The sequence below is a fragment of the Caretta caretta genome, chromosome 4 (genome assembly GCF_965140235.1).
Source record: "Caretta caretta isolate rCarCar2 chromosome 4, rCarCar1.hap1, whole genome shotgun sequence".
Taxonomy (NCBI): Eukaryota; Metazoa; Chordata; order Testudines; family Cheloniidae; genus Caretta; species Caretta caretta.
The window spans coordinates 42069794-42080834 of record NC_134209.1 but is presented as its reverse complement, the minus strand read 5'-3'; positions in this window follow the sequence as shown (position 1 = coordinate 42080834).

Here is an 11041-nt window from a genome sequence, read left to right as displayed (position 1 = left end):
TTATAATTTTTCTCTCTAGAAGGGCGAACTATCTTATTCAGAGAATAGCTAGCTTGCATACAGAAAACTGTTCAAATGGAAGCCACTAGTCAACAGTTGTGGTCTGATTATTTCCTTCTTACACAAGTATTCAGCTCAGTGCCTTCTGTGTTCTTACTTTCTGTGTTGCAGTTGCTTCTTGTGAAACACCAGTTCTATACGCTGGAGAGAAGATTTTGGCCTTGTTTAAAAGCAAGTGTGGTGGGAGGGTGAAACCCTCAAACTGAATCAGTGAAACACAGAATCTATCATAAATTAAAGAAATGATCACATCATGTAATGCAGAACTTTTTTTGCTATATCTTCACAAAGAATAGTTTGTAGCTCACTGTTTTAATTACCTGTGGAGGATTTTTATTTTCAAGGGCAAAACAAATACATATTTCTAGATTTAAAACAATCTCTAACTGAACAGGAAAAAAAGGGAGAATTAATGTCCTTTGGTCTCTTGGATATATACCTGATAGAAAAATCTTCCTTTTACTCCTTTGAGTATTCTCCGGAGAAGACATTTTTCCCAGCAAAAGTTGTGTTTTATAAAGCCCATAAAATAGTCATATAACTGAGACTAGATCAGGTCTCTCTTGTGCTGTACTTGGACATGAGCCTTGATGCTACTGGCTTCCATTGTTTCTCTCATCTAACTGTTGAATCATTATCAGTGAGAGAATTTGCTGAATGTTGTCACTGAACTGACCTATGGACGTCACTTGCAACAGCTCTTTGATCAAACCAAGAGCTGCTCATTTCACTCAAATACTCTTTTGTGTGTTTCTCTTGTGAATTTAAAAGCAACCAAAAGAGAGAAATGCATGAATGTCTCTGGTCTACTTATGCGGGTAGTCATTGCCTTTCTCATCCTGCAACCTCCACATGCCTCTCCACCAATAGTAATCTCTCTCCCTCTTCCCAAACTACCTTCAAACCTTGCATCCAGTGTCACATCTTTGGAACACAGATTTGACATTGATGCTTAGGAAGTCTTCTCACACCAGTTTTATGAAGTACATTTTGCAAGAAGTCAACCAGCTATCTTCAGTCTTTAAAATGGCAGCTTAAAGAAAAACTTAGCTGGCTGCGGACAAACGGTGACTCTGACTCACTGAGTGTGTCTGCAAAACATCTCAAATGAGCTAGTTCTCTTCTTACGTGACTAAAAGTAGGCTATCATCATGCAGGGTTTGTTTGATGACAGGAAATGGGAAAAACCACCAAGTTGTGAACTGTGACAAGATTGCTTGGAACTTCATTGTGATGAACTTGGCTTAAATAGCTAAGTGAAGTTTCTATACCATTTACGTTAGGTTTTTAAAATTTTTTGGTCCATGACCCACAAAATGAACAAAAATTTGTCCCGTTGCCCACCATATCCCACAATTCTTTGTGCTTTCATTTCCTCAGGGGAGATGCATTTAATGTGAAGGATTCCTGTTTTGAAGATGACTCCACACTGTACACATTCACTGTGCATTTTATGGTTGCTGTGGGATCTTTAATATTTATTCAACCTCCATGTGCAATTTTAATAAAACACGTGCCCATGGGGCATTCCACTCCTGTATCCTCTCTTCCTTTTCTCATAAAAGAGTCCTTTATTGTTTCAGGCTGAAAGTTCGTCTTAAATTTGGACATATCTGCAAGAAAAATACCACAGTTTAGAGTTTTATCCTGTATACTACGAAAAACTCAACCAAATTATGTCTCTCTCATCATGGATTCACAACTTGTAAAAAGCCACGTAATTATCAAACCCAACTGTAAGTGGAAACAGAGACTGTCCGCACAGTTTAAAATGCCTCAGCAGGGAGGGGACTACTTTCCTCTCTTACTCTACATTTCCCCAGTTTATAAAAATAGGGGAAATGTAGTGTAAGGGTAAGGCTACACTGCAATTAAATAGCCATGGCTGGCCCATGCCATCTGACACAGGCTTGTGAGGCTTAGCTAAGGGGCTGTTTAACTATGGTTTAGATATTTGGGCTCAGGCTAAAGCCTGGGCTCTAGAGCCCTGCACAGTGGGAGGGTCCCAGAGGTTGGGCAGCAGCCTGAGCCCAAACATCCACACTTCAATTAAACAGCCCTTTAGACTGAGCCCCGCTAGCCTGAGTCAGCAGGCACAGGCCAGCCGCGGGTATCTACTTGCAGCATAGGCATACCCTAGGAGAGGGGAATTAAAATAATGTAGGTAACGGGAAGAGAGGAGTTCATGAAAGGAAGGATGATTTCATGGTTAAGGCTCTAAACTGGGATTTATGAGATCTATGTTCAATTCGCAGCTCAGCCATAGACTGACTTTGGGCAAATTGCTTCGTTTCTTGGTGCTGCAGTTCCCTATCTGTAAATCAGGGATAATATTTCCTTTCTTTCACCTTTTAGCAGTCTTGTCTATTTAGATCTTAAGCTTTTAGGGTCAGGGACTGTCTCTTACTATGTGCAGGTACAACACTTAGTACACTGGGGCTCTAACCTTGGTGGAGGCATCTAGATTATTATTAAATAACAGTTTATGAGTTCTTTCTCTATAAAATTAGGGAAGGGAATTGGTGCAGTAGAAGAAATAAAAATAGAGAGAAAGAGAGGGGAAAATATTAAAGATAAAGAAGGACAGAAGGTGGATGAAGTAAGCGGTATCCATCAGCTAATTACACATTTCTGTTTAACGCAAACCTCCTTTTCTTCTCCTACATCTACAAGAAACAGCTGACATATGACGGCTTTTCTTCACAGGTTCGTACACTGAAACCCATCACTATAGTATAGGTGGATTGAGAGGTTGGGGAGAAAATTAGTTAATATTTATGTAAAACCAGCGTAAGTATATAAAAATGGTATACATCTGTCTATCTCCTTCTGCACAGCCTTCCATGTGTTGTTCATCTTAGATTGTGATTTCTTCAAATCAGAGCCTTTGGCCACCTCTAGTTGTGTAGCTCCCCGCAGTCTCCATAAGGCCATGATCCTGAATGGGACTTTGGGGCACTGTTATAATCTAAACATTAAATAATGTAGTACAAGGAAGGAGTTGGTGCTAGAGCTGGAATTAGAATGCAGAAGTCCTTTCATTTCTTCCTACCTTGGCATGTAGCTTTGTCATTTATTGGTCCCAAAAATCAGAAAGGCTCCTGTGGGCCTCAAAGCTTGGATTTGCTGAGGAAAAGCAGCACCAGCTTTTCTAAGTCTCAGGGCCGCTGAAGCAGATGAAGTTCTCAACTGGACCTACTTTAAACATATTCTTTCTGGTGTTTTGGTTAGGCAGGTGATTAGCTGTGACATTTGCTTTCCTACTAAATTCTGTTCATTTTATTGTTGCCTCATCCTCCCAACTCGTCCCCACCATCCCCCTACTGTGTCCTGTCTGATACCTAGATTGTGAGCTCTCTGGTTCAGGGGCTATTTTCAATGTTACCTATTGGTACCGTGCTAGTCTAATGCAGCCCTGATCCTTGATTTGGGGCTTCAAGTATAAATAATAATAATGGTGGTGGGGAAAATCCTCTGGATTAGCAATGTGTTATATGCTAATTCTCCTGCTAGCATCTCTTCATTGACAAAATGTTCCCAGAGCTGCTTTAACCTCATCCATGAAACTGATGCACAAACCAGGAAGTAATCAAAAAGCCATCTTCATTTCAAGCTTCATTAGAAACAAAGAGGGAAGGAGAATGCGCTCCAGACGGAAAACATACCAAGTCAGTAAGGGGGACAAAATATTTTAAAAATTTCTTAAAGGCTATTTGATACCAGATGCAATAAAAGAGAAAACAAATTAAATTATTTGACTAATATTGGGCCTCACGCTGACAAAACTGCCACCGAGACTTTGCATACATTAGGACTGAAGGAGCGGGTCTGTTTTGTTGTTTTTTTATATCATGAGTGTTGCCACTTCTTGTTCTAAAACTAGCTTTCAGTTCTAGTTTAAGCACTGTCAAATTTTATTTGGGGGGGATGCATCTGAAACTGGTAAACTTGCAATGGGTTTTTCTTTTTTAAACATTTGTATGACTTAAAAGTAGCCAAACTGTGTATGTGTGTGTGTCTCCCTCTCTCCTCCCGCCCCCACCCTTAAATCTGTAAATAAAATAAAATAATTATGTTTTGGCTGAGAACTTCTTTGCCAAGGTTTTGTTTTGAATTACCTTTTGTTTTTATACCAGGCTAAAACTGTAGGACATTTTGCAGTAAGGTGTGTTACGCTACAACTAGTGTGTTAAACCTGGTCTGCAAATTTAGGGTTGGATCTGCAGGTGTATATGCAAAGGTGGTGTAAAGCACCCCTCTCTATTTCTCTAATGCTGCTGCCATTTCTGGGCAGTGTCAATTTCCCATGTACCAGCCTGATCCTCCGTACCTTCCGCAGGGATTAATCGGATATGTTCGGTTTTAATGAGGCCCAGTAGTTGATAGGCAGAAGCTGCTCTGTCGATAGCTGTATGAATGCATTCTCTAGCTACCAGCCATGCCCCTTCCCTCTCAGCACTTTGCATTTTGGGAGTTTTATTTGTTCCTCACAGGCCCCCCCAAATCTCGTCAGCTGCCACAAACTCATCCCTCTTGGACTTTCAGCTACTTGAGTTGTCTGCTGCAGTCTATGTTGGCAAAGTCATCTGAATCTAGCCCCCGGCCCTGGAAAGGCTACTACTTTGTAAATGTGAGGAAAATGTCCTAATGGTAGAGTCAATCCTTGACCTTTTCCCAAACAAGCTTTGTTTTCTTCTAAATTGGAATGAGTTAACTATGAGGCTGGAATATTGCCTGAAAGTCTCAGCAATGTCTTCATTCTTTTTCTTGCTGAATTTTTCTTTGCCTTATTTTCTGTGTAGTTTTTGTAAAACTATAAAATGCTCAATAAACGATATTACATGGAAGAATAAAAGTCTCTCCACACAGTTTTGTGCTGAACAAGCAGGACTGTAATGTCTTTCCAATAATTGCACACTAAGCAGACCTTCTACTCATATGTGACACACTTATTTCCATTCACTCTGATCTTTTGCCCAAATCAGAATGCAGGAACTGAGTAGGATTACAGGGCAATTAGGGTTTTCATTTTATGCAGACAGTTGTAGATTGCACACTAAATAAAGCATTTGAAACATTATCCTTTTCTGTCATCCAGCTTCTCTTGAAGACCAAGCTGCTAACATTGATTTTTTTTCTGTTTGAAGTCCATAGTATGGTGCAGTAATAAAAGAAATCAAAATATACCTGTAATAATCAGAATAAAAGTTACCATTCCTTAGATTGTAAGTCCTAGGGGGAAGAAGCTATGACTGCCTCTTTTTGTACTGTACATAGCACAATAGGATTCTGAACTTGATCAGGGTGTCTAGGTGTTACTGTAATAAAAATAATTTATATAGTTCTCTCTTTAAGAGCTCAGCTCATATGAACGATCATAACTTATAGCTAAATTTTCAAAATTCCATATATCTGCTTGCATGAAAACATGACCTGTGCGGGAAGATTGAAAAAAATGGGTTTGTTTAGTCTGGAAAAGAGAAGACTGAGAGGGGACATAACAGTTTTCAAGTATGTCAAAGGTTGTTACAAGGAGGAGGAAGATAAATTGTTTTTCTTAACCTCTGATGATAGGACAAGAAGCAATGGGCTTAAATTGCAGCAAGGGAGGTTTAGGTTGGACATCCTAACTTCCTAACTGTCAGGGTGGTTAAGCACTGGAATAAATTACCTAGGAGGTTGTGGAATCTCCATCATTGGAGATTTTTAAGAGCAGGTTTGACAAACACCTGTCAGGAATGGTCTAGACAATATTTAGTCCTGCCATGAGTGCAGGGGACTGGACTAGATGACTTCTCAAGGTCCCTTCCAGTTCTATGATTCTGTGCAATGACTAAAATAGTAAAACATTAGATTTATCAGCATCAGAAGAGTAGGCAAATAAAATTGAGGCTTGATACTGATTTCACGCCACGGTAAACTGGGTGCAACACCATTTAAGTCAGAGCACCAGTGATGTCAAATCATATCAGATTTGGATCTATCTTTTACTGCCAATGTTAAGTTGGTCTAATGGCATCTGCTTACTCAAACTGATGTGCATCCTTTGAGTCTCATCTGCTTTCTTTAGCAACAAAACCAAGTGTTTATTCCTGTTGGCACTGCAGATCAATACAGTTCTGGAACAGCCAGCTATGTTCCATTCTACATTATTAATCGAACAGCCAGCTATGTTCTGATTGTGCTATCTTTATAAACAGAAAGAACAGAACCTGATTTTTCAGATCTCAGGTTGTGTTTACTGTGCTAGCAATTATAAAAATAAAATAAAATAATCTTCTGGCTTGTATATTGAACTCCTTTCAGTATGAAAATCAATGAAAGAGAACAAACATAGAAAGCTTCCACAAGGTGAAATGACACTTTTTCAGGGTTGACTCCTTGATTGAGATTTAATGGGGGCCTGTGTTGTACGTCAGATTTTAGTAACATTCCTGAAGTCAACATAAAAAAAGATTGTTGCTGTCATGTGCTTGTAGAGATAAATCCTCATCTTTTAACTTGAACTAGAATTAACTTTCTCATGGCACCAGTAGTTTGAGAATCAGCAGCTTTGAAGACAGAAGTTCTTCTTTCTCCCTCCTTTTCCATATTCTTCTCTTCCTTTCCTCATTCCACACTTGTAATTATACGTAAAGGACCACAAGGATGGTACACAAAACATTAAAGGAAATGTGATCTATATCTACAGTATGCTGCATATTTTAATTCTTGTATTTGGTAATTACATAAGGAATTGTTACTGAAAAACAATGTTTTTCATGGACTTGCGCTAACCTACAGAATCCTTGTTCTTTTCCAGTTGATTTGTCTTAATAAAACTGCCAGGAAAAGCATCTTAGAATTCTGCCTAATGTCCACTCCAGCTAGGGCAGCACATACTGCTTTGCAATACTTCACTTTAATTGATTTTTCTTGGAAAAAACTCTGTGTGTACCCAACTGCAAAGACAGAGTAGTTAATACTGGAGAATTGTGATTAGTAACGTTTTCTTGGTAAGCTCAAAGATAAAGAAATTTTTAATTGCAATAAGCTTTTTTTACTATTCCAGCTTTCACAAAGCCTGTTTTAAATTCAAAAAGGTTTTTAATTTCTTTCCTTCAGTAATATGTAATACAGAAAAATCATGGTTTGAATTAGCTTCATATTTATGCGGAATATACTAAAAAATGTTCATAATTAACTCTTCTGTATTTATAGAATTTAAGTCCCTTGGCAGAACTGAAGTTGGTGCCACATAGAGTAGAATTTACCTCTTGACATTAGTAAAGACTTCTGTGAAAACTTAGCTGCAAGTAATACTGATGTGCATTCCACCCTTAAAGTTAGTTTTTCTCAAGTTGAGACATTGGAAAAGTTGAAGGCATTACTCCCCTGTCCCCCCACCCCATACTTTTTGTTTATGATGATTTTTATTATTAAGATACAATATGAATGAATGTTCGAGATTTAGCAGATCTTGATAGCTGGACATATTAATAAGAAGCGTTTTTAAAATGGAAGGGAGTGGGAGAAAAAAAGGGGGGGTGAGGTGAATGAATAACTCACAAGGTTCTCTCTCTCTTTTTTTTTTTTTTTTTTTGTAATGCCTCTTATGCCAATAGAAGGGATTTTAGGTCATGCAATAGAAACATTGTACATTCAAAATAATTAAAAAACTGGGCTGGCTGACCTGGTTGTGAACAAAAGGACCATATTCAGTAGACAGCAAAGCCCAGAAATATTTGAGTCCATTTGGATCAGTTGCCTAAAACTGGCCAATTAAAGATCCCTGTAGGAAGCCTTGATGACAGGCAGAAGATAAATCCACATGCTCCATTCCCCATCCCCTCTCTTCTTTGTGGCCCATTCACACCCAACACCTTCCCCTGTTGACTTGGTTTCCTTAATTTTATTTGTTTGTTTTTGATATGTGCCATAAAAACCCATGTGCTGGGAACACATGGGAAATCCAAATATTGTGTAAATATTTGGTCTTCTCTGATGTATACTACTTCTGCACTTTGTTGTATATGTGTGCACCTAGTATTTGTTTGGTTTGTTAGAAGAAAAAAAGATTGAAAACATTTAATAAATAATCAATTTTTTAAAAATGCAAAAAGCTTTGGTTAAACCTTTTATTTTTAAAGTGGTAACCAAGGCAAAATCTTAAGTGTAAAGAATTTTTGCAAAGTTAAAACAAGCTTCACTCAAATATTTAACATAGCAAATACCTCATCATATTTTCGCTTTGTCTCCATATAATGTGTAGGGTGATTTCAAAGCAAAGCTTATTATGGCATCGGAACACTGTAGGCATCTTCACTGCTGTGGTACAAAGACTATCATTAATTAAAGGTGGCAAAAAGAACTTGTCACTTTGCAGCATGATCCATCACTAGCTTTGATAGGTTTTCTACTGCAAACTCAGTGGGTGAAATTTGCTCTTATGCAGAGGGCCAGCACAAGACCAATGTACCCCTTAATGGCAAAATTCTCAGCTGATGTAAATTGGAGCTCTACTGAAATCAATGGAGCTATGCCAGTTTACGCCTGATGAGGGTCTGGCTCACAGTATCATAACCCACCGAGGGCTCAAACGGTGAATAGGTCTTGTGCTTAATGCTCTGTACAGGAGTAAATTTAACCAAATATGAATGGACAAACCTACGCTTACATGAAAGGGCTTCATCAGCTTTTAACAAACCATATGGTAAAAACATCTATGCATATTTTTCTGTTACCTTCAGGCACTGCTAAGCAGCTGGTATTAATGAATAAAAATAGCCAGTGAAATCATAGCATGTGGTTGTTAGGAAGGAACAATTTATAGCCAGGAGTATTATAGATTACTGGGGGCGCAGGGGAGAGGGGGGGACCCACAACCTCTGAAAGCACGTATGATTTCTGCATTTCATCTAGATCTCGGGCACCTGTGCCGCTCAAGGCAACAGAATGCTGGATTGATTAGCAAGTATTAATTCTATTCTTACCACTGATCACCATGGGGAGTGGAAATCTGAGAACTGCTGTTTTTTAAAAGGGCCATTTCCGTCATTTGTTTTCTTGTCACGTATAGCATTATGTCAATTTTACAAGGGAAGTTTCCCTCTCATATTGGGTAGTATTTTCACAACCAGTAATCCAAATGTAATCCATAAAGTGAGCCACTAAAGGTGGCTGTTGTATCACTTAGTTTAAGTTAGTGAAAGCACTGGAACTCATAACATGAGGCAGGTATTTATAGCCCTTGGTTACATTTTCACACCTTTCTGTTTAGTAAAGTTCAACAGTACTTGAGCGAGCCCCTTTCCCTTACAGAGAGCAGTGATTAATTGCATAACCAAACAGGGGTAACAGCATTAGAAGACTGAACTGAAAAGTGAAAGTTGCTAATTTTCAGGGAGGCATCTGATTTATTGCAATGCCCCTGTATAAATCAAAGGTTCAGCGCCACTCCCTCCTCCCAACAAAGAGAGCGGAACACAAACTTTTGGGCAAGGAAAGAGGGTGCTGGCCTCGTGGCATATTTTCCCCCAAAATGCGCTGGCAGGTGCAGCAGTCACTAAAAGCAGGACAACTCAATACAAACTGGGTTAGCATTCATTGGCATGGTTTCCCACCCTGCTCAGTGAAACCCCTCTGAGAAGCCAGGGAAGAAGCACTGAGAGTTGGGGAGGAGGAGCTGGACTGACATAGGGGCTGATCAGCAGGCTTCATGCTCCCTGTCCCTTCGGCCTGGGGATGGGGACCTCTTCAAGGCAAGGGATCTCTGAGTGCAATCGTTCCTAGAGAGGAATGGAGGGGATAAGAGTGGCAATAAATCACTACATCTGACTTGGATAGATAGCACCCAGCCTCTTTTTATAGTGTTTCAACACTAAAACCTACTAAGCCCAATAGACTGGACAAACTGAATTGTGACTCCTAGCAGAAAACTTTCTTCACATCTTCCTAAGGCTCTGCTCACATCTATGTGCGAATAATGTGTAAATTGCTGTGGTATTCAGTGAACTGGTTGATCCCTTCTACCAATAGCTATGGTACAAACTGGGCTATGTTCTAATTGGGCAATGGTGCAAATTGTCTATAACAAAATTATTGTCCCATCATAACATAATGATACTTAGCTCTGATAATGATCCAGACCTGATTGAAATTGATGGGAGGTTTTCCATTGACTTCAGTGAGTTCTGGATCAGGCTCAGACTGTGCTTTTTCATCTTGAATTTTCAAATTCACACACAAGCTAGGCAGAATTTATGCACTTACTGTAACTCCTGTAGGCTCCTCTAAAAATTCCAGCCTACATTCACAGATCTCAAGCACCTTAACAAAGGTAGGTTAAATATCTTACTGTGGGTTTTATTTTATTTGCAGCTAAACAGTGATTTTGGCAGAATTCTTATTAGGAGCCAAGATTCAAAGTTCTCAGTGAAGAGCAAAAGCAGAAAGTGTGAGTATATTTAAGAAGGGCAAAACTTTCATCACACTTAAGACAGCTAAAAAGAAATACTTTTTTTAAACATTGCTTTTCCATGCTGTAGTTACCACAGAGATGTTCTGATAAAATAAGTAAAATAGCTATCATAAAATGCATGTTAAATAGATTAAGAACTGGCTAACTGATAGATATCAAAAAAGCAGAAGTTCCTAATTTCACCAATTACATTCAATGTCCAGTCTTATGAGAAGGTCAGACTAGATGATCTAGTGGTCCCTTCTGGCCTGAAACTCTGTGAATCCATTTTATGTATTTGCAATGAAAGGGAAGGAGGTCTGTAATGGGAGAGAGGTGATCCACAAGATAATCTCTCTACAAAGATTCAGCCAGCACTGTGAAAATGTCTGAGAACTCCTCTTTAGGCTAAAAGAAGAGCTTTTGTACAAAAAAAAATAGGAATTTCAAAAGCACTCAGCACTAATCAGATTCTTCTGCCATTAAAGTCAACGGGAGCAGAGTCAGGCCAACGTTTACTTGCTTTTGAAACTCCCACTCCTG